A 26,010-nucleotide genomic window follows, 5' to 3' on the forward strand; every position below is an offset into this window, starting at 1 on the left:
CAGGAATACGACATTGTTTTCCATTCGTTTGATGTGTTTGAGCTTTTGATTTTGCCCTCTCATCAGAGACCTTCCGTTTATAATTTTCCACGGGGATCGATATATTTGTTATTTTAGCTTCTAACTAAATCATAAAATGACAAAATAAATGTCAGTTTGTTTTTTCTTTTTACATATTCTTCTCAGACAAAGTGTTACTTTGTCATACCTGTACCTATTTTGTATCTAGAAAAATTGCAGTCGATTCGATTGTAGTTCTTTAAACGTTTTTCAAATTGTTAAATGCATAGCGTTACTTAGATGGAGAGTTGTCTTATCAGCACTCATACTACATCTTCTTATATTTATATAAACTTTTGTCAAAAGATGTACTGACTCGTCCCTCTGACTGCTTCGAATTCATTTTCGAACTGACCCAAAATGTCTATTTACTGTTCTTCAAACTGATCAACTATGTCTTTTGAATTTTTCCGAGTAGTCTTCATCAGACTAGCCTTTGGTCTGAATTGTAATATGAATAAAGAAATTTTACCACATCTCCATATTTTTTCTATGTGTATTTTGTAGTGAACTAATGTGAAGAAAGCTCTTGCTCACATAGATGCATTCTTATCTTGATCAATGATGTACTTTTTTTTTGTTTTTGGTTCAGAATTTGTACACATACCTTGTCTGTGATAAATACTGACAGTCAACATTCATTTCGTTTCTTTCACTATTTTGACTGTAACTTCTCAAAAATAGGTTTAATTAAAGGGCTAACTATTTAAGCATAATGCATGGAAAATAGATTTGCCTTTCAACTTAATAGTCTTATTTGAATACTAATGAAATAACTTGTCTTTTTCCATTATAACCTTGATATATATGTTCCACTACCTCGTTTTGTATATATGTATATTTCATGATTAAAAATTGATTTAATTGACACAATATCAACCAAAATATATATATTTTCATCCGTCTACCATGGACAGCATAATAATGTAAATTTTAATATGAAATCTTATTTACTATGTAGCCTATGTCTCTATTTTTGAAAATTGATTTTATCTGCAATTTTTAAGATAGAGAGTTTTGTCCACTCCCGTTGTGATCATGCTGATAAGCTAAATGTTTTTTTTTTTTTTATATTTTCTTCATTGAAGACGAGTTTCACTTTGTATTTCAGTGTCCTTGGCTAAATAATGAGAAAATGATTATTTTTTGTTGTTGCAAAAGTTTTAAAATTTATCTGATTATTCTTCTGATAATAGATTAATTTGAATATTGAGGGATAAAGATAAAATGATAATTAAGTTGTATGTTGCAAACTTTGTTTGAAAATAGAGCGGAAATTATAACCAATTGCTCACATTAATAACTAATTTATTGTTTACATTTAGAAAATACTCTATTGCCTCAGAGATGCTCAGAAAAAATATATTGTATGATACTATATAAGTAGTAAGTTGCTTTTTCCCTATTGGTCAATTATGTTAAATGTTCCATTATTGTTTTGTTTATTTACGAATTTGCTCATTTGTTATGAATACTTCTACTGTTCTATTTAGGGCGCCATCTTAAATTTATACCTGTCTATATATGTTAGTGTAAGTGTATGCAGCTTATTTTTCTAATGTTTATATCACTATCTTAAGTACTCCTATGCACACCATGCTTGTGTTTGATAATTTAAACCTTATTCACACTTTTTGTTTAAAGATTTTTTCAAAATGTATGGAACTTGTTACAATTTTCTTTTTAAAGAAAATCCACCTAATGCATTGAATAATTGCAGGCAGCATGAACATATTGATTCAAATTGATACTTTATAGAAATTTTTCAATTTCCTTGGAGTGCTGTTTATATTGATACTATAATTATAACATGACTTGTAAATGATTTTCAAATTTTTATGGGTTCATTAAAATCAAAATGATATTCTATCTGTGTTTTATTAGTGTGTAGACAACTCACCGATGTTCACCGGTGGACATAGTTCAGTAATCAGCCTGTTATTACAGTACATGTATCAAAAGTTGAGATGTTGTCAAGAAGATATCAACACAATCCACTAATAAGATCACTACAAACATGGTTTCCGGACTATGGCAGAGGTATAACTAACTTCTTATTAAACACAATGTACAAAATGTGTTCTTAAAAAAGAAAAACAAATACAAAAACAGGCAGATTCAAGAATTTGCTCAACTTTTCCATTGACAAAATGATTGAAGATAACAAAAACATACAAACAACTTCAATAAAACTATTCAAAACTCGAGAAGGAATTGCACATCCAATGAACATACATGTAGCTCCATTTTAGGGACTTCATATTTTGTAACATTCTTGATACTTCAATTTTCTAAAACGTTATTATTTCTTCAGACTTCATGAAAACATAGAATATCACAATCAATCTCAATATAATAGTTAAATAATCAAATACTCTGCGTTAAGTACGCTTAAATAGTAATAAATATCAATAGAATATCAATAGATTGCCAAATATAAATGTGGAAACCCCCTAGTTTAAAATAACATTGAATCAGAATCCAGGAAATATCAATCACGGATTTCACCGTTTTATGACGAAATAAATACTGGTAATCTGTACATAACATTCAAATACATACTTTTAAATAATGTTCCGATAATTAAATACTAGATCTAAATCAGTCCCCAATTTAGAATGAAGCTTGCTTTACGAAAAACATCCGTTCAGCTGGGCATTTTAAAATTAAGCTTCCTAGTTTGTTTTTCCTAGTTCCAGCTGACGTCAAAACACGTCCCTTTTCCCGTAAAACACATTGACTCGCGGAATTTCTACATAGGAACTGAACGTTACTAAAATAATACACAGACGAACGTAATCAATTCATACAATATTTACAATATTCAAACATCAATGAAAACACATTACAGGTTTATTCAAAACTCGGGGTTTATCAAAATACTGGAGAACGATCACGTACCGAAATACGATCACAACACTGCCTCCCTCTCAGAATGTATTTTGTCCCCAAAATATTAATATATGTTCATTGTATAAACATAACATTATTTTGTAACTAAGAATAAACTAAAACTTGTATACTGTACTGAAGATTTCTCCTCTTTGAGTACAAATACACACACACACAAAATATGTACAAATATATAATCACTCGCTACATAAAAATCACTTATATTCTCTATTCTATCAGACAGTGGAATTATAAACACCAAGAAGCCCTCTAAACTTCTTCTAAACGCCAGACTAACCTTTAGCCGACAAACGTCCTATCAAGTTCTATACCACAATCAAGGGTACCGCCGAGTATAAATATATACCCAACCTCGATACTGATGTACCATAAAAACATAAGTATAAAAATAAGTACAAAAGTACAACCAATAAAAAATAGGCATCAGCATTTCCCGAAAAATATCTAAAATGGTGCAGACAGCATACCCGTGGTGTAACCAAAATGTATATTGCAATCTAGACTATCCTTTCGCCTAAAACTTATTATCGCACCAAATCAACACATGGTACCTAAAGTATCCCATATTGCAAATATACACCACCGAAAGCAGCTTCACACCAAAATAGTATAAGACAGCTTTACTACAAAAGGATTACAACGCCAATAGGACCAACCGATTCCACTTGTTTGATAAAAATATTACCTTCAAAACAATTCCAATAACTCAATGTATTTCTCAAAGTGCACAACTCTACACATGTGTGTGCCTAGTATACAATCATATTACTATTCTTCACAATAAAACAATAAATCACTTTTTTACAATTCATCAATAACAAAATATCACCACAAGTTTCATATCTACATTATAAAAATTATAAAAATTAAGGTCTACACAAAAATACTCTGATATTGCCATATCAAAGTTCGTATAATTTTCCTTAATCGTCCTGGTGTTCTGCAGAGGCGAGTGTATTGCTCTCGTATGCATATTCCACTTGTCTAATATCGGCGGAAGCACGTTTCTTAGTTCCATTTTTACAACATTCATGCCAAGTTACCAGCCTTATAGCCTCATCTACGGACGTCGGATTTTTTGTTTTCACCTCATAGGCTAAGTTCTGATCCGGCAAACCACGAAGTAAATTCTCTATAGTTAAGCTTGTGAACATATGTGAATCCTCAATACCAGGATATGCTTTGCGAACTAAATTTGAAACGCGTGTAGCATATTCAACTAAAGTTTCCTTGTAGTTCTTTCTAATGTTTAAAAGATGCTCGCGATACTGTTCGGGTAATAAATAATCGCCAAATCTTTTATCAAGAGCTGCGTGAAATGCAAAAATATCACATCGAATTTTATCCGGTAAATCTGTAGAAAATTTCAACGCATCATCCTTCAAACAACACATAAGCTGTTCAATCTGCTTGTCGTTATCCCATTGAAATTTCCTCGCTCCGATTTGAAAAACGGTCCAAAAACTTTTAAATTCCGTTTTACCATTGAAGAAAGGAAGTCTAAATTTTGGTTCATCAGCATGAGAAACAGTAATATTCGACTTATTACTTTGAAAATTAGAAGGACATTTGTGTGTATTAAAGTTGTACATCTGCATATTACCTCTATTTTGAGTATTTGTTGTGTTTTGCCCAAGCCCATGGTTGTATTCAAATTTTGCAAATTCCTCAGAATTTACATAATCCCAACCACCCGCATTTCCTTGAAATGATTCATTACATGTAACTTGGTCATAGTTGTTTATTTGCGGTCTTTGTTGTCTGATTTCAGCATTTTTTACACTTTCAAGTTCACCCTTAACAAAATGTAATTCTGTTTGTGAATCAGCAACTTCTCTTTGATAATTTTGTATTGCTTGTTTAGCCTGAATCAACTCATGTTCAACTTGATTTAATTTTTGGTTATTAACTTGCAAGTCTTCACTACTTTTGCTTAATTGTTGATTACGAACTTGCAACTCATGTTCAACTTGATTTAATTTTTGCTTATTAACTTGCAAGTCTTCACTACTTTTGCTTAATTGTTGATTACGAACTTGCAATTCTTCACTAGTTTTGTCTAACTGTTCTTCAGTATGGTCAAGATCAAATCTAGCACTACTAAGAGCGGATGTTAAATCTTTTATATCTTGTTTAAGTTTGAGAATTTCAGAATCACTTGTATTTGGAATTTCTACCTGCATAGGCTCTTGGCCGGTTTTATGTAGTTCACTTTCACTTCTGCATTTATTGTATATCATACCACCCTTACTCAGAAAATTACTATCTACATGTATTTCATCATTATCTACCATGTTATCAGTATGTAAAAACCTATCAGAGTGTGTATCAATATTCATACTATCATCTGTTGATTTACCAGGTTCGTTTACTTTGTTTGTTTGGCCTGATATTATATTATTCCTCCCATTAAAAGATTGGGGTCGGGTAAAAGGTCTGGGTCTTAGGTCCCAATTACTATTTACGCCTTTCGACATTTCAAATATTTCAATAACTGAGCAATTTTATTGCTCAAACTTACGAGTCAAATCAGTTAAATCTCTTCAATATCAAAAATTATAACCAGTAGTTTTCACTACTTAAATTGTAACTCGTAGTTTTCACTACTAAAAAATGTTATCTATAGTTTTCACTACTTATAGATGTAACCTGTAGTTTTCACTACTTATATATGTAAACCGTAGTTTTCACTACTTAAAATATTATCTATAGTTTTCACTACTTATAGATCAACCTGTAGTTTTCACTACTTAAAATATTATCTATAGTTTTCACTACTTATAGATGTAACCTACTTATTTCAAACAATTTTTAAAAATAAACTTTTAATATTTGTTTGCTTTCCTTCCTTTTTTTTTTTTTAAATTTCTACATCTTTAAATTATATTCTTACAGTTAAACAACTTAAATTTATTATTTCCAAGAATATTTCAATTCTTTTTTTGGAAATAACCCTTATTCTTATTTCAAAAATAATTTTGAAAAATACCAAAATAAAAGAGTATAGGTAAGTATACCGCTGCCACCAGTATTTTGAATGTATGCGTTTTGCGAGCGGTTTGTCAAAACTATTCAAAATGCAATAAAAAGTCAAGAACGTACTTCAATTTTCTAAAACGTTATTATTTCTTCAGACTTCATGAAAACATAGAATATCACAATCAATCTCAATATAATAGTTAAATAATCAAATAATCTGCGTTAAGTACGCTTAAATAGTAATAAATATCAATAGATTGCCAAATATAAATGTGGAAACCCCCTAGTTTAAAATAACATTGAATCAGAATCCAGGAAATATCAATCACGGATTTCACCGTTTTATGACGAAATAAATACTGGTAATCTGTACATTAAATTCAAATACATACTTTTAAATAATGTTCCGATAATTAAATACTAGATCTAAATCAGTCCCCAATTTAGAATGAAGCTTGCTTTACGAAAAACATCCGTTCAGCTGGGCATTTTAAAATTAAGCTTCCTAGTTTGTTTTTCCTAGTTCCAGCTGACGTCAAAACACGTCCCTTTTCCCGTAAAACACATTGACTCGCGGAATTTCTACATAGGAACTGAACGTTACTAAAATAATACACAGACGAACGTTATCAATTCATACAATATTTACAATATTCAAACATCAATGAAAACACATTACAGGTTTATTCAAAACTCGGGGTTTATCAAAATACTGGAGAACGATCACGTACCGAAATACGATCACAACACATGATTGTATCGGAATTGGTGATGGACACTGACAAATAATACAAAGAACAAACCGGCTGGGACGTCGCCCGTGTTATCATGGTCCTCTTTTGGCCACTTGATTAGGGACTATTCGTTTTCAATTTTTCTCGGAGTTCAGTATTTTTGTGACTTTACTTTTAACTACAACCAAGTGGACGTTAAGTCTCTTCCCAGAAGAAACTTGACTGCCGGTAGATTTTTTCCCGAGGGAATCAGTAGCTTTGTAGCTTAATGCATGATGAGACAAAATAATTCCAAGAGCAAACTGGCTGAGACGACGCCCGGGTTACCAATGTTCCCTTTTTTGTCACTTGATTAGGGACATTCCGTTATGATTTTCTTCGGAGTTCAGTATTTTTGTGATTTTACTTAATACAATATATATAACTTGAAGATAAATACTGAAGTTAGGTTCACACTACCGATCAGACCAACTCGATCAAGACAAATTAAGCAATCGGTAGATTGGTCTGACACAATCGTCGAGGTGGTCTACCTTGGGCGTCATCGATTTGACTTCTTACCCGAGAGTTTTTGACATGTCACACGATTCACTAAAAATGTGTGCAGCTCTGATTAACTCTCATATCTTTGCTTCTGCAAAACTATATTGTCACTATTTATTTTTAGCTTTACATAAATTCCTCCGTGTACAGTACGCATCTGTACTTTTGCAAGGAGGTGTTAAATTTTAAAAGAGTGACCAAAGATACCAAAGGAACAATCAAACCCAAGGTCGGAAACAAACCAACACAGCGATAGCGAAAAACGAAAGCCGACGAGAAGATAAGCAGCAACCTACATAAAACAACATAGAAAACCTGAAAGCTTATCAACATGAAACCCATTGAAGCCTGTGATGATCTCAGGTGTTCCGGAAGGGAAATAGATCCTGCATTTTGGTCCCAGCAGATTTGTCATATATGAAAGTAATTGTGCATTAAAAATTATCATTAGACAGCTGATGACTAATTTAGCCTTCACATTTAGCTTTTAAGAACATTTATATAATATTTTACATGTTTAATGGACTTTTTGTGGTATAATTGCCAATGAGACAACTCTCCACAGGACACTAAATGACACAAAATTAACATGTCACCGTATGCGATCGATTGTTTACAAACACCTTTTCATACTCATATTGACGCAATTTTAGAGAAAAAATGCGACGAAAGGCAAATGCATTTTATTTGATTTCGTAGAAGATATATATGTAAACAGTTTCAGAAAAGGTATCCTCTAGTGAATTGGAAGTCTAATTTTAGGGACATTGTGGTAAAATATGTGACATCCTTACCCTCTTTTTGCAATATTATTAGTAAAATAAAGCAGGTTGTTGCCATGGATACACCAACAAGAAATATCTTCACCCATTCAATTACTGGGTACCAGATCTATGGAAAATACTGATTACCTACATATGTACATATATGATACAAACAGTACATGAAATATTAATTTGTAAGAAAGCAAGGAAAATGGGATGGTTACATTTATGTATATTGCTATCTAACAACAGTACTGATACAGTGATAACTCTCATTTTGAAGGAAAGAGCAGTAAAACTTCAGTAACAAATCAATGTTCTACTTTACTTTTAAGAAGTTTTTATAACCATATGGGTCCTCTTTGTTCAGCTCCTGCAAGGCTCTTATATTATTGACTTTGCCATTCAATTTGGTACTTTCCTTTTTGAATTGTTCTCGAAGTTCAGTATTTTTGTGATTGCAATTTATACTGCCCACACAGCCACTGCATCCTTAGATCTCTCGGCATCCTTTACTGTCTATCCTCTTTGTTTGTCTTCTACGCTCTCTTCAAGCTCCGTCACAGTTATAACCTGTCTTATCTGAGCTTTAATTATAACCACCTTGCCAAATAATCCAACTGCTTTATTTCCATGCACTAATAAATATTTTAAATGTAAAATTATACTCAGACCTTCTGTGAGCTACTGAATCTAACCAAATAAGAGTAGATGGGGAACATGTCCATGGGACACAGATAATACACCAGCTTGCATAAAACGTTATAAATAGTCATTACTCATTACTTAAGAACGGTATTAGTGACGCCACCCCAATTTGCAGATCTGCGTTTTATGGTATTCAAAAGCATTGTGTATAGGTTTCATAAAATTTGGTTGAGGCAAAATATAAAAAAATGGAAACTAATTGTTGGGAGGTACATGTGCGTACTCAAGGACAGACGCTAACTAGTAATGCTACCTCCGCTGCAGCGGATGATATAAAAAAGATCAGACGTTTTTATGTTGAAATTGTACATACTACGTTTTTATGCTGAAATTGTACATACCACCTTTTTTTGGACAATCGGGATCATCAAGTTGATCTGATCGGCAGTGTGAACCTAGTTTAAGGGTCGTATATTTATAAAGTACCACGACCTTCACGTTCAGTTTGCATTGCAGAATGGCCAGCATATAGTTTTACTGCAGTATAGCTTTTGGTGTAGATCGAAATAGTCCTTCAAAATATCTTTTCAAACTTTTAGTTCGTACATTTATCAGTTTTGAGTTCTTTACATGAACAGGAATTTGACAGCAAATGTTTTTTTTAATGCTTATATACCTTTTAAAGTCATGTTTAGTTTAAACATATTTATTTATAGTGTATTGGGAAACAAGTTGTGCAACTTAAAGTAATCCCTTTCTTCTTTGCGAGTGCGAGTGCTGACTTGTAGCGGCATTAGTCTACTGTTTTTCGAAAACTACAAGGCTGTCTTTTACGTGCAAGAGATATGGCTTTCCCTTTAACATGGGACAGTCATTTGTCGTCCACTTCCGCCAGACTATCATAGTTTCCTCAAGACCATGCATACTCGCAAATGGTGTCAAGGGAGCACAAGACTTTGCGACTACTTCGTAGGCAACATTGAAATAAGGAACCATCGTGTAGAAACACTTGGTTGTCTTCTACGTAATGTTTAAGAACTAAATATAATACGACTGCTTTTTACTTTTATTTGAAAACACGTTATACATGTCAAATTGTTTAGAAGTTTAACCTCGTTAACTTTTCGAATGAAAGATGGTTCAAAAGTGTTTTCAACATCAGCTTTAGAAATACGAATGCAGGTCATTGTGTATGCAAAACATTATTAAGCAGTTGTGTTGTTAAATAAATGACAATATATATAGGGAGATGTGGTGTGAGTGCTAATGAGACAACTCTCTATCCAAATGACAATTTATAAGCGTAAACAATTATAGGTCAATGTACGGCTTTCAACATGGAGCCTTGGCTCACACCGAACAAAAAGCTATAAAGAGCCCAACAAAATACTAGTGTAAAACCATTAAACGGGAAAACCAACGGTCTAATGGTTGAATACCCTTCCTGACCTCATATGATCATTTGCTGTTTCAGGTAGTGATCGTTATTATGCTGTGCTGTGTTTTGTGATCTATTGTTCGTCTGTTGGTCATTTTTGTTCATGGTTTATCTATGTTTCTTTGATTCATGGTTGGAGACTGGTTGTCCCTTTGAAATCATTTTACTTTAAAAACGTTAATTTGCAGACAAAAACAATCGCATCACAGTTACAGTAAACATAACCCTTAGATACAGGGCGCCGAATGGGACTCTTGTGGTTTTGTACAAAATTCAATTCTGTCATAACAAAATCATTTTTGTCTTACAAAACTATGTGCTACAGACTTGTTTTGTGAGAACTTCAATTTTGTGATGACAAAATTCATTTGTGTAGACAAAATTCATTTTTGTAGACAAAATTCATATTTGTCATGACAAAAGTCAATTTCTAAAAGGTATGCAAATATAAACATTTTTGCATACAAAATTGGCTTTTGTTACCTGACATGAAAATTAAATCACAAAAGTCAATTGTGTAAGGTAAGTTTCAATTTTGTGAGACAAAATTGACTTTTGTGAAACAAAATTAACTTTTGTGAGACAAAATTAACTTTTGTGAGACAAAAGTAACTTTTGTGAGACAAAATTGACTTTTGTGAGACAAAATTGACTTTTGAGAGACAAAATTGACTATTGTGAGACAAAATTGACTTTTGTGAGACAAAATTCAATTTTGTCATTTTTGTTGAGACAAAATTCAATTTTGTCATTTTTGTTGAGACAAAATTCAATTTTGTCATTTTTGTTGAGACAAAAGTCAATTTTGTTAATTTTGTTGAGACAAAAGTCAACTTTGTTAATTTTGTTGAGACAAAAGTCAATTTTGTTAATTTTGTTGAGACAAAAGTCAATTTTGTTGAGACAAAAGTCAATTTTGTGACGACAAAATTGATTTTTGTGACGACAAAATTCAATTTTGTAACAACAAAATTGACTTTAATGAGACAAAATTGACTTTCGTGAGACAAAATTGACTTTCGTGAGACAAAAATCAATTTTGTTAATTTTGTTGAGACAAAATTCAATTTTGTCAATTTTGTTGAGACAAAATTCAATTTTGTTGAGACAAAATTCAATTTTGTTAATTTTGTTGAGACAAAATTCAATTTTGTTATTTATGTTAAGACAAAATTCAATTTTGTCCATTTTGTTGAGACAAAATTCAATTTTGTTGAGACAAAATTCAATTTTGTTGAAACAAAATTCAATTTTGTCAATTTTGTTGAGACAAAAGTCAATTTTATTGAGACAAAAGTCACATTGGTCAATTTTGTCTCACAAAAGTCAATTTTGTCAATTTTGTTGATCACATTGGTCAATTTTGTCAATTTTGTCTCACAAAAGTCAATTTTGTGTAACAAAAGTCAATTTTGTGTAACAAAAGTCGATTTTGTATGCAAATTAGTTCACAGAAACCAAACTATACTAATTTGAATACAAAATTGACTTTTGTCGCTCAATTTTCAAATTAGGTAACAAAAGTCAAGTCTGTGTAACAAAAATGAATTTTGTCATGACAAAAGTGACTTTTGTATGACAAAATTTCAAATTTGTAGTATGATACAAATTTTGTTAAACTGAACTCATTTTTGTTGAACAAAAGTCACTTTTGTCCGTACAAAATTGAATTTTGAGTACAAAACCACAAGAGTCCCATTCGGCGCCCCGTATTAGAGCGCTACGGTTTTTTGGGGTAAACTCACAGGCACGTGTTTCTATCCATAGGAAGGTCGATTATCCATATAAATAGAATTTATATGGATAGTCGACCTTCCTATGGATAGAAACAAGTGCCTGTTGGTAAGCTTCCGTTGAGTACCAAGGGATAGGCCCTTGATTTATAATTTCAACGGAAAACGTCACAAAGGAAGCGTAATGTTCAATGAATAACGTCATGCAATTGTTTCCGTATGGACGCAATTCTGTTTCGACGGTCGACGTTTGTCAGTTAGATTGTTGTTTGATAATAAACGAAAATGGTCAATCTAACGGGTGTTTAAGAAATATTCAAAGTTGATGTACCCATTACTTGGACGAGAAATCAGATATTACATCTAACAATGTTGACAAAATCCATGGACGTGTAATATAATATGCGAACAGACAAGTTCTCTCAAGTTTAGAAAAGATATTCTGTATTTTGTCCACTGGCCCTGTTATAGATTCTTGATCAGCTGTATTGGCCCTCGACTCTTCGAGTCTCGAGTCAATTACAGATACCCTCGAATCTATAACAGGGCCAATACGGAAAAAGCCAGTAAATAACACTACAATATAACCAATTGATAATCATGATACATTTAGACACTTTTATCACATAAAGAGACGTGAGATATCAAAGGGACTTTCCAACTCATAATAAGAAAACGAGCCGTTAGAGCCAGGACAAACAAAATGAAATAGACAAGCAACAGTATACAAAATACAGCATATAAAAGTACATATTGAGTATTATCTTACCTTCGATATAGGGATATGATTGGTTAATCGACTACACGTGGTGACTATAGGGTGTCATAAAAAAATACATGGTTAGTTACCATATAGGGTTAGCAACCATATTGGGTTAGTAAGGAGTTACGTCCCTTTCAAAACAAAAATGACATATGAACGGTTTAAACAGACGAAGAAACTGATTATAAGCGATTGAAATATATCAATAAAACAAATTTGAAGCTAACACGTTGTTATTGTTTGCATTTGTTTTTTGTATAGCCAAATTGAAGTAGGTTCTTAAAAATGTTCAAACTAAGTACCGAAGTCTTTAAAATCCCTTTGACAGACCGCTAGTCTAAATAAAAGAGAGACGAAAGATATCAAAGGGACAGTCAAACTCATAAATCTAAAACAAACTGACAACGCCATGGCTAAAAATGAAAAAGACAAACAGAAAAACAATAGTACACATGACACAACATAGAAAACTAAAGAATAAACAACACGAACCCCACCAAAAACTAGGGGTGATCTCAGGTGCTCCGGAAGGGTAAGCAGATCCTGCTCCACATGCGGCACCCGTCGTGTTGTTTTTGTGATTACAAATCCGGTAAATAGTCTAATTCATGAAAGGGAAGGGTATTGTAGTTACGACGTAAGGAACATATCCGATACCATTTGTGAAACGGTTATTCCATAACGGTCAACCAACTCGTGATGGCGTCTGCAAAAGTTACGAAGGGATGATTTTAACTTCACCATTTGGAACTCTTGGTTTAATAGCTTCCTTGTGAGCAGTAACCCTTTATCAAGAAAATCATGATAGGAAATGCAAACACATGTGAAGATAGTCGGTAAGATAAATTTGTTACACGGTATGCAAGTGACCTAATGCGATATATATATGGGGTTGATGAATTTACTGACCCTATATATAGGTGACAAACACACCATGTAACTATTAATACAAACCCACCCAAAATGTAATTGGTGAACTCAGGGTCTATCGACGTGCAAGTAGATTATGTTCCATGTGTGATACCTGTCTCCTGGTTAATGTAATTCCTAACTCAGTACAGCCTTATTCGATAAATTAATGACATTCAATACAGAGAATAATCACATGACGGTATTTTGGTTACGTCGATTGGAACTTATCCGTCATCTGGCGAGTAAGACATTCCTTTACTGTCAACCAACTTGTAATGGCGTCCATCAAACTTTTGATGATTTAAATTTACACTGATTATAAACGATTAAAATATATCAATAAAACAAATTTAAAGCTAACTCGTTGCTATTGTTAGCATTTGTTTTTGGTATAGCCAAATGGAAGTAGGTTCTTAAACATGTTCAAACTAAGTACTAAGTCTGACTTAAAATACCGACTTCTCATTTTAAACTCTGGTTTAAAACCAAGTTCAACCCATCATTTTTCTTAAAATTTCCCATCCAAGTCAGTATTATGGCAGTTGTTATTAAACAGTCCGTTTCTATGTACTTTGGCGTTTGTTTGTTTAATTTATTTAATAAATAGATTTACCACTATAACTGTGGTGCCTTTATTTAGTAGCTTTACTGTGAGCAGTAACTAACTACCAAGGAAATTGAAAAGGTAAATGCAAGCTATGGATATTGAATCAACTTGGAGATACATACTCCACTAGAAGTTGCCTCGAAATTGCGTTACAATTGGGCAAGTGTTGAAACAAAGAGTTTTTAAATCTGGCGACTGCGCAGTCAAAGACAAATTTAAGAAGTACAAAACACTACATGTTCACGTCATATCATAAATATTTCGGACTTTGTATGGTGTCAGAGGAATTAAGGCTCAATAAAATAGTCTCTTTCTTTAGTATTGAAGACATGCAGGCGTTGCTGTAATGAGGGGGGCAAGGGGTTTAGCTGTTATGCTGTTATGGGGCATTTTAATTGTTTGTTATCTGATATTCTGAAAATATATTTGCTATTAGATGTTATTGTCTTATTCTTTGTTAGCTGTTATTGGGCTTTTAGTTTTTTGTTATCTGTTATTGTAATAATGTATTTGCTGTTAACTGTTATTGAAAATTGGAATTATGTTAGCATTTTTTGACAGCCAAAATTCGTTAGAAATTGAAGATCATTAGACATTGGAGTATACCACTACTTATATGTTGGTCCCATAATCGGATATTCGGAGAAGGATTCCATAAACATATACCCATCACAGAAGTGAGGTCCAGGACAATATTCCAGTACATCTTATGATTATACTTTGTTATACATTCCATTTATTTTGGAAAATTTATTTAGAATTATCTTATTTTTTTGTATGAGGATAATGTTCCTTGTTTCCCGTACGAGCATATTAAATTAGAACAATTCTTTTTATGACAAAAAGGAAAACATATGGCCAGGAATATCGGACAAGGATCTCAATTAAGGACTAGGTCCTTACAACCAGTTAACCCTTCATATTATATGGTATAGACTCAGCTCTTTTCAAAGCAGAACCAAATACATATTGTACAATGACAGTTCCCACCATGTACTGGGTTCCCAAGCTGCACATAACTGTATATAAACAAAACATCAAAGTTTCACGAGAACTGCTGAAATGTTTTTTGAGTTATTGTCCGAAAACTGGAAAATACTATCTTTTTAATGAATAAACCCCTAAACTGAATAACATAAAAACGAAAATGGATAAAAATCGAAAGGGCGCTTACAACAATAGATATAAACAATTCAGCAGAGTTTCCTGAGAACTGCTAAAAACGTTTTTGTGTTAATATCCGAAAACTAGACAATCCCCCTTTTTAATAAATAAAACCCCTTAACTCAGAAATGTAAAATGTAAAATTTATAAAAATTGAAAGGGAGTTCATGTCAATAGATATAAACAATTCATCAAAATTCCTTGCAAATTTGTGAAAGGATTTTTGAAAAATTATCAGTAAGCTGAAAAAAACCAACCATTTTTATTGAATAAAACCCCATTACTCAGAAACTTAAAATCTAAAATTTAAAAAAACGATAGGGAGCTCACGTCAATAGATATAAAAGTTTTATGTAAAACGATTAAAGAGTGTTTCAGTTAATGTCCGGCATGTTGACGACGGACGGACACGAGTATACCAAATACATATCTAGATACATAATTCTAAAAAAAAATCACAGAAAATGGACTTCATTACAAAGGATTATACCCGTAATAAGAAATACTGGATTTGTCAAGGACCCGACTTATTTTAATATTTCATTTACTGTTATCTGTTTTTGTCCATTTTAATTCCTTGTTATCTGTTATAAGCCAAATCAATTTGCTGTTTTGCTGTTATTGGGACCCCCTTGCCCCCCTCTGTAATGTTGTCACATACAAATGGAAAGTTTGAAGAGTAAACCTGTCGACCAAATGTGTTAAAGAAATGTTAACAAAAGCTGCACACAAACGCAATGCTTTAAGCGCGCAATTTTTATGGTAATGCGCACAAACGTAATGCACAGGATAATAATGAGATATCAATAATTGCTCATCAAACTCTTATAAAATACATCAGATTTTAATCCTGATAGCAGTCAGTTAAGTTTTAAATCACTTTTATTCATCCTTATTGTCCCTCTTCCGCCCAAACTTCCTGCTCTTAGAGGAGACTGATATCGACCTAAAGTATTTAAAAACACAATTCTTTTCAATCAAAAAGACGTCAGTATTATTGCTTTATTTGGTAAGTTTTAAATATCTGTAATAATCGACTCAAATGAAGAAATGACATAGCTATCTTTTTTAAAACGTTTGACATTTTGAACACGGATATAGGTCGATCGATATATTTCCGGGTTTCTATATCTCTTTTTCTGTGAATGAACGTGGATCATCAGTATATCTAATTCCACCAATATATTTTTTCTTCACTTTGCCAGTGGCGAATTTACCTGGGGCACAGGGCACGCCCCCCCCCCCCCCCCCAAGATCTGGTTACCAATTTGTTTGTTAACATAATTTTATTACTATTGTATCTTCTTATATAGAGCGGAAATTAATGATTTAATCACAGCTTGATTTTTTAAAAATGGCCGTTAACTAATACCACTGTCCACATGCGTGATTTATGACAACTCATTGGTGGTTGTGAAAATATTGACATCTGCGTGAATTGTCTCTTTGCAAAATACATTTACATGTTGATTTGAACAGTACGAATTTGTATTTGTTTATAATACAAGTGTGGACACATATCAGTGTGGATAGTATATTTGGATGTTTGACAGTGTTGGTGACATAGAGAGTTCTCTGGCTTTCCCCCGTGTTATGTTGAGCTGTGGTGCACAGTGACAGCCAACCTGTACCAAACACTAAACATAGCAATGTCTTTTATTTAAATTAAGTTTAAATGTTCAAGACTGTCGTGAAAGAAACAATAATTTAAAATCAGTGCCAACCATTCATAGATCTTATTTCGATAAACAAATGCTATTGATATCAAATTTGCAGATTGACCAAAATACTATGACATTCACTGCTTCGTGTAAATAATTTGTACGTTCCTGTTATTAAATTTTGTGCATTTCAAACTTTCAATTCAGGAATTTCCTTCAACATTTAAAATAACTTCTTTTTAAATATATTTACATTTTAAACAATGAGCCTCAACCTTTAAGGGAACACAGCAAGCTGAGTGATATCCAGAGCTGCAGAGATTTACGTAAATGAGAAGAAGATTGCATGTATTGCCAAATGTTTTAAATGATTTAAATGTTCGACACTTTTTTTTTCAGATAACAGAAAATAGCTCTAAATATGATGAGGATCACATAAGGTGCATTTCTGCTTGATGTGATTCTAATGTGCGGCATGGCATCCTAGAACCAGGCTGCAAGTATGTAATATTTGTATAATTCGTTTTGTGTTCATTTGAGGTGTTAATTTCTTATTTGGGGTTGTCCTAAACAAATGTAAGGATCTTCCCAGTATCATAAGTAAAAGATTTTATTTAAATGTTTAAAGTGTTTCTATCAAGCTATATTATGTTTTAAGCCAGATATATATGATATGATCTTAACTCCTACAAACTGATACAAATTCTTTTAGATATGGACAGGACTGGCGGTTGAAAGGAATAAAAAATGACACTTACTTACAATACCATTATATATGTTTCAGTCAATGATCATTTAAAGTAAGTCTTTTTCAGGAGAAAACACAGATGTTTAAAAATGAATTTTAAAACCATCTGAAATTTGTGCTTTTTATGCCTTATTTATAGGCATTATGTTTTCTGGTCGGTGCGTCTGTTCGTCCGTCTGTCTGTCCGTTCGATACGTCTTTAAAGTACCTTGGGCATTCGTGTTGGATATGCAAATATAAAAGTGGTATATATTTGAATGAAAATGAAAGGAATATGACAAAGAAGATAGGAGGAGAACTTCTTCCACCATTGTGAAATATTAATATGCATGTTTATGTACATATACATGTATTTTTTTAGATGGTGTTGATTGTAGTCCTCCTGTTATGTTTCTGAGATTTGACCTTTTAATTTTAAGCTGTACATGACCAATATTTAGTGTCATTACAACCATGACTATAAAGGTTGACCAACTGATCCCCATGCATGGATGAGATATTGTTATTCTGACAATAACACACCAAATACTGTTGAATTACCACTATTACTGGTAACCCTGAAACTGAACTAATCAGATTCAGCATATAAACTTATCTAGATTTTGTTTGTGTCAGAACAAAATGAGATATGCAAATGCTCCTCTAACTGTATTATAGTACACTACATATATACCACGTATCATTGACCTCGCTTAATTGTTCTCTGTTAAACTAACCAACATGTACACAAACAGTACATGCAGTACTCTCCAAAATTTAACATGTCAGACAATTGTTTTTGACCAAAAACTTGTCCATTTCACAAAATATTTGAGCTCAAATATGTCCTCAAATATGTCCTCAATATTTTATGCGTTCAAAGGTTTACGTCATTTAATAATGGGAAAACAGGCACCAGATAAGATAAAATGGATTTGTGTCCATGGGACACAGGTGATAACTCTGTGTGCATATACACTGAGATTATAGCAGAACAATACCCAGGAACGATAAAGTGACACTACCGAATTGTTTGCTTAATCTGAGTTGTGTGGTAATAAGTATTGTTTGTTAGTTTCATAACATTTGTTTGAGGCAAACGAAAGTTAGAGAAAGGAAAAATAAATTCAGCAATTTTTCCATTTATAAAGGGGCATTACTGTAGAATGGAAACAGTGACGCTACCCGAATTCAAATTGGTATCTATATTTTGTATAAATAAACATTATGAATAAGTTTCATATCATTTGTTAGAGAACGGTTACCAATTTTGGGACATACGGACGGATAATGTTTATGTTTAATACCCTTCCTTTATTGCAGTTGTGTAAATAAGTTTCAATACAAAGATTATATGAAGAAAAACGAATTCTTGTTATAAATTTACGACAAAGTACAGGAATGCATAAATTAAATATTGGTCGATTGCGCGATGTACAGTCGCAAATAATTCATGCATATTTAGAGCAAATATTAAAATTGCAATTGATTAAGTTTGTTAAATTTATTGTTTACAAAGTAAATAATTATTTTACACTGATAAACTGCTGATTGCAACATTTTGTATGTATGTGCGTGTCCAAAGTCAGTAACCTGTAAATCATTGGTTGTACGTGTTAAATATTTGTTTTTCGTTCATTTTGAACCGGATTTTTGACGTAAACTCGGTTATTGATTTTAGGATTTACGACATGGGATGGTAGATTGGGGGGGGGGGGGGGGGGGGGGCGTAGCCAAACAGTGTTTTCACATTCACATTAAAACCCTTTCACAAAATGTTTTCAAATTAAGGCATGTTGTGTCCTGCGACTAGATAAAGGTAAAGTTCGATTTTCTAGATTTTAGCTCTTCTCGTTGTTGAGTTATCACCCTTTTTTGTTATCCAAATGTGGTACAAGTATTCATAATGTGATTGAGTTATTTCTCTTTGTTTAAAAAGGGTTTATTATATACATACATTTTGATTTCACTAAGCCATATGGTTACTGTCTTATCTGAAAATGGTAATAACAGTTACAGATTTATTGACATTTTTCTGTTTTCTAATTGTTGATGATTTAAAGCTATATATAGAAGTTGTATAAAAATAGTTAGAAAAATTTACTGTTCATTATCAGACATTTTGAAGATAACAACAAATAAGTTTTATTTTTCTTTTCCTTGGTGAATTGTTTGAAGAATTTCGTGGTATGTGTGATTGTTTTTCTGTTTAAATTAATTTTCTGTGTGCTATATAAAAAAAACAATTGTTGTTGTGTGTATTATTTTCTAGCTCACCTGGCCCAAAGGGCCAAGTGAGCTTTTCTCATCACTTGGCGTCCGGCGTCCGGCGTCCGTCGTCCGGCGTTAGCTTTTACAAAAATCTTCTCCTCTGAAACTGCTGGGCCAAATCAAACCAAACTTGGCAACAATCATCATTGGGGTATCTAGTTTAAAAAATGTGTGGCGTGACCCGGTCATCCAACCAAGATGGCCGCCACGGCTAAAAATAGAACATAGGGGTAAAATGCAGTTTTTGGCTTATAACTCAAAAACCAAAGCATTTAGAGGAAATCTGACATGGGGTAAAAATGTTTATCAGGTCAAGATCTATCTGCCCTGAAATTTTCAGATGAATCGGTTAACCTGTTGTTGGGTTGCTGCCCCTGAATTGGTAATTTTGAGGAAATTTTGCTGTTTTTGGTTATTATCTTGAATATTATTATAGATAGAGATAAACTGTAAACAGTAATAATGTTCAGCAAAGTTAGATTTACAAATAAGTCAACATGACCGAAATGGTCAGTTGACCCCTTTAGGAGTTATTGCTCTTTATAGTCAATTTTTAACCATTTTTCATAAATCTAAGTAATCTTTTACAAAAATCTTCTCCTCTGAAACTACTGAGCCAAATTAATTCAAACTTGGCCACCATCATCTTTGGGGTATCTAGTTTAAAAAATGTGTGGCGTGACCCGGTCAACCAACCAAGATGGCCGCCACAGCTAAAAATAGAACATAGGGGTAAAATGCAGTTTTTGGCTTATAACTCAAAAACCAAAGCATTTTGAGGAAATTTGACATGGGATAAAAATGTTTATCAGGTCAAAATCTATCTGCCCTGAAATTTTCAGAAGAATTGGACAATCGGTTGTTGGCTTGCTGCCCTCCAATTGGTAATTTTTAAAGAAATTTTGCCGTTTTTGGTTATTATCTTGAATACTATTATAGATAGAGATAAACTGTAAACAGCAATAATGTTCAGCAAAGTAAGATCTACAAATAAGTCAACATGACCTAAATGGTCAATTGACTCCTTAAGGAGTTATTGCCCTTTATAGTAAATTTTTAACAATTTTCATTAATTTGGTAAATTTATGTAAATTTTTACCAAATATTTTTCTCTGTTACTAATGGGCAAGGTTCATTATAGATATAATTGTAAGAAGCAAGAACATTCAGTAAAGTAAGAACTTCAAACACATCACCATCACCAAAATACAATTTTGTCATGAATCCATCTGTGTCCTTTGTTTAATATGCACATAGACCAAGGTGAGCGACACAGGCTCTTTAGAGCCTCTAGTTACATTATCCTGTTTGGGGTTCAAAATTTGCAAATTCATTAGATAATAATCTATTTTGATCGGTTAAAAAGATAAGTTAACGTTGAGATAAGTTGCATATCTATATAAGTTTGCTACAAATCAAAGAAAAATATTGAGAGCTATCATCTATATATAGAAAGTTTGATTTCACTAAGTGTTTTAAACAGTTTTCACCTTTTATCTAGGTAACACATACCATCAGTGTATTGTTAATCATTAGAGTGACAGATTTATTCAAAAACTTAATTATATTTGATTATAATTTAAAAAAAAACATATAACATTATATCTACTTTAATAGTCTAGGGTTAAATAATATCTAAATAAGATTTACATTATTTTCCCTTGAACAGAAAAGGTTTAACAAAGAAGTATTTCATCAAAAATTGAATCTTGGGGTTCCTTGATATGCTGATTCTTGCCATGTACTTAAAATTTAAATTTCAAATTTTTCAGTTCTATGACTGATGTACTTAAAATTTAAATTTCAAAATTTTCAGTTCTATGACCATATTCATTTTGTGTCACAACCCCATACTGTATCAAATATTCAATCAAATTAAATCCAAATTAAGAGCTGTTTTAAGCTTAAATTTTGTGTCCATACTTGCTCAACTGTTCTGGGTTCGACCTCTGCAGAAAAATCCGGTTTGCTGTCTCTCTGAAAGCCTCTTGTTTTTACATGAATTAGACCGTTAGTTTTCTCTTTTAAATTGATTTACATTTGTTGTTGGTGGCCGTACGGTGACCTATAGTTGTTAATTTCTGTGTCATTTGGTCTCTTGTGGAGAGTTCTTTTTATATATACTCACATGGTACCTGGGAATATCAGAGAATAGATAGCTCCATATAAACGGTTGTTTTATTGTCGTTCTGATACAATGTAAACAAACCCACCAGCACCAGTCAGAACCGAATCACCAACACAGAACGTTCTCTAGCAGGACAACCTTACCCACCGTGTAAACGTTTACCTAGTTATTTGACAGATACAAAGATTTGTAGTTTTTAAATGGATCCTTTGAATATAAACGTATTCGTTAAGGTTATTAATTAAATATCGTAGAAGATCTTTGTATATTTATACTCTTATAATATATATGCACTTTGTGTCTTTTGTCTCACTGTTAGGACAACAAACACACACGAAAGGACTGTGTGAAAAGTCGGATAAGGTGGGTGTGTTTTACGACTTTGACTGGCTATCAAGCCCTTGCACGGTTAGCTTGGTGCCCTAGGGCATTTGGTGAGTTTTGTAATATTTTGTTGTCTATATCAAAGTTTTTTTCGCTAGTTTCTAGGCAAAAACTTGTGTGAAAGTGTATGAATCTTTCTGAAATTGTACCACAATGTTTCATATCACAAAAGGAAGACTGGGATTGAGTTTGGGATTTTTGTCCTAAACGTTCAGGAATAAGGAGCCAAAAGATAGGCCAACACTATCATTTTGTTCGACCGCAGCAAGTTTTGCAGTCGTATATTTAATATCACGTCGTCGCCATAAGCGTCAGCGTCGACCGAAGACATTTGTTTTCCGGACAATAACTTAAATAGAAATAGATAGAAATCTATGAAATTTAAACACAAGGTTTGGAACCATACAAAGTAGGTTGGGATTGACTTTGGGGGTTATGGTCCCAACAGTTTTGGAATAAGTGGTTAAAAGGAGGCCCAAATAAGCGTTTTTGTAGTTTCCAGACAAAAACTTGTGTGTAAATGTATAAATCTTTTTTTTGAAATTGTACCACAAGGTTCCAGATCACAAAAGGGGCGCTGGGATTGCCAAAAATTTTCAGGAATTAGTGGCCAAAAACAAGCATTTTTTCTAGTTTCCAGACAGTAACTTGTGTTTAAGTGTATGGATATCTCTGAAATTGGACTCCAAGGTACCATATCACAAACACACGGCTGGGATTGAATTTTTGGGTTATTTCCCCAACCTTTTTAGAATCAAGGGACAAAAAGGGACAAAAACATTTTTCTAGTTTCTAAACAACACTTTTGTTTAAGTTTATGGATCTTTGTGAAATTGTACTGCAAGGTACCATAGCACAAAGGGAAAGCTGGGATTCAGTTTGGGGGCAATTACTAAAAGGGGGGTAAATATTTTTTTTTTTTTTTTTCAATTTTTTTTTCTTAAAAATTTTCCATACTTGCATTGATTATTTCTGATTTATATATAAAAGCAAAAAATACTTATATGGCAGGAGATACACACCAAACGTGATGTCAAACTTATTATATGAAGTATTGTGCAATAGCAGGAAATCTTCAATTATTTAGTATTGCGCTTTATAGATATAGGCAGATGTGGTATGAATGCCAATGAGACAACTCTCCATCCAAGTAATAATTCATAAAAGTAAACCAGTGTAGGTCAAGGTACAACACTCAACACGGAACCTTGGTTATAGCACAGTATTGCTCAATAGCAAGAAATCTTTCAATTTCATAGTACTAGTATTGCACAATAGCAAAAAAAATCATCTTCGATTACACAGTATTGCGCAATAACATTGTATTGGGCAGTATCACAATATTGCACAATATCAAGAAATCTTCAACCCATTTAAACTTTTTAAGAATTTTCACAACTTTCATTTTGTGTCGGAAACCTATCTTATGTCAAAACTTTTATCAAAATCCAAATTCAGACAGTATCAAGCTTGAATATTGTGTCCAAACTTGCCCCCACTGTTCAGGGTTCGACCTCTGCGGCAGTCTCACTAATTAGCCACAAGAAGATATTTAGCGACAAGAAGCGATAAGAAGAATAATTTAGCGACAAGAAGACTATTTAGCGTATAAAAAACTCTAAACATGCATTTTACCGTAGTTTTTTTATTTTTAACCATGGCAGCCATATTTTTTTAGGGTCAATTGAAAATTTTGGTCACATTAAATGTGTTGAAGATCTTACTTCACTGAACTTTTTTGCTGATTACAGTTAATATTTATGTTCAATAATATTCAAGATAATAACCAAAAACTGATAAATTTCCTTTGAATTACCAATTTTGTGGCAGCTACCCAACAATTTGTTGTTCTGTTCGTCTTAAAATTTCAGGGCTGATACATCTTGACTTATTGCACATTTTCACCCCTGCCTATCAGATTTGCCTCCGATGGTTTAGTTCTTGAGATATATTCCGAAAACTGCATTTGACCTTCTATTTTTTATTTTTAGCTTTGGCGCCCATATTTGTTTATAGATCACAACGTCGGATATAATTCATATACTAAATACCCTAAGGAACATCCCGTTTAAGTTTGAAGGCATTTAGCACAGTAGTGTCAGAGGAGAATATTCTTGAAATAGTTTACGCCGACGACGACGACGAACGCCAAGTGATGACATAAGCTCACATGAGCTAACAAATCTCCGTGCTTTTATTTACACTTTAATACTGTTATACAATTTTTTTTTTAAACTTTTAACAGATGATTGGTGTTGGCAGAGACAAAACATGAGTTCGTGACTGAATACGTTAACTTTGTACCTGATTGTTACATAGAGGCTCATGATCATGGCTTCGATTTCACAACTTTCAGAAGAAGAGAGAAATTTCACCCGATTTTTCCTGCTCAACTTTAAAGTATCACCAGTCATTACAAGGAGATACTTTGATGGAATATTTCCACCAGCATACTTAGATCAAACTATTAATAGAAATATGCCTGCCATTCTCAGTTTAAACAAATCAAAACGGATCAATGATGTCCAACTAGATTTACTAAGGGGTGTTCCAGGAACGGTATGGCCATCCTATTTTCCTCCAATGCCTGTTGGAACAAATGGTAAATACATATAATAAATAATAGAGTCTATAGTTTTACTTGTGTATTCAGTCTGTTTGCAGATACGTGTAAATTTGATCTAGGCACAAATGAAATCATTACCTGTCAATTAGCCACCGTCAGAAAAGGCAAAATCGGCACCTATAGTCGATTCGTTACCTGAAGAAAAAGGTCAAATCGGTTTCTTGTCAATTGGCCTCCTACAGAAAAGTTCAAATCGGCACTTAGTCGATTTGTCACCTAAATAGACTTTTCAATTAGCCACCTATAAAAAAAGGTGAATTCGACCTTTTCGATTCGTACACGAAGGAGAGAGTAAAATCGGCTTATGATTAATTAGCCACCAATAGAAATCGTCACCAAGTCATTGAATATTATACTAAAATATCAACTAATGCACATTCAACATCCAAAGGATTTAATGAAAAGACGCCATAAACAGTCAGGGAAAACATGACTTTGTGCAATTCCAATATATTTTAGTAGGTATCGACTGATTGTAGAGATTTATTTTTTTGTGATATAATTTGATAAAATAGAACTCGTTAAACATTATTTCAGTATCACTCGAGTGTAATCAATAAATATCGACTCGATAAGTTTTTATCTACACATGCAGCTACTGTATCCGTAAACAGCAAAACAAATGTTTTTATCCTCATTGTTTTCAACACTTTAAATAACCAAGCTTTTAAAGTTATGTGATTGACACCTTGTAATGGGTCCTCGACAACTCTTAACTGCAGCAAAATGGCAGATTATTAGCACGAGAGAAGCAGATATGTCGCTGTCACAAATGCACGTATTGTTGGTCATACCCATTTCACTATAAGTCGTTTTGAGAGAAAAAAAAACAGGCAATAAACGATGTTAAAGACCTTCAGAGATAAAGAAGACCTCCTGTACCATTTGCTTAGTAAAATCAAGCATAATCAAGGTTGTTCAGAAGGAAACCCATTGCATACAATACAATCATAAA

General features: G+C 32.9%; 1 long non-coding RNA gene across 1 annotated transcript; it reads left to right on the plus strand.

Moving 5' to 3' along the window:
• The first annotated feature begins 16,191 nt into the window (after positions 1-16,191).
• Positions 16,192-25,170, plus strand: LOC134709256 (uncharacterized). The gene is made up of 3 exons (XR_010105935.1): positions 16,192-16,267; positions 17,319-17,419; positions 24,675-25,170. It is a non-coding gene; the product is annotated as an uncharacterized LOC134709256 (long non-coding RNA).
• Positions 25,171-26,010: the final 840 nt, after the last annotated feature.

The sequence above is a fragment of the Mytilus trossulus genome, chromosome 3 (genome assembly GCF_036588685.1).
Source record: "Mytilus trossulus isolate FHL-02 chromosome 3, PNRI_Mtr1.1.1.hap1, whole genome shotgun sequence".
Lineage (NCBI taxonomy): Eukaryota > Metazoa > Mollusca > Bivalvia > Mytilida > Mytilidae > Mytilus > Mytilus trossulus.